The sequence below is a fragment of the Bison bison genome, unplaced genomic scaffold, assembly GCF_000754665.1.
Source record: "Bison bison bison isolate TAMUID 2011002044 unplaced genomic scaffold, Bison_UMD1.0 scf7180017854362, whole genome shotgun sequence".
In the NCBI taxonomy this organism is placed as follows: Eukaryota; Metazoa; Chordata; class Mammalia; order Artiodactyla; family Bovidae; genus Bison; species Bison bison.
In genome coordinates, this window is record NW_011484935.1 from 7,706 (window position 1) to 7,941 (window position 236).

The window sequence follows — 236 nt, forward strand, 5'->3', positions numbered from 1 at the left end:
TTTTATTATGTTGAGGTATGTTCCTTCTATGCCTGCTTTCTGGAAGGTTTTTATCATAAATGGATGTTGAATTTTGTCAAAGGTTTTCTATGCCTCTATTGAGATAATTCTGTGATTTTTATCTTTCCATTTGTTAATGTGGTGTATCACATTGATTGATTTGCAGTTATTGAAGAATCCTTGCATCCCTGGGATAAAGCCCACTTGGTCATGATGTATGATCTTTTTAATATGTT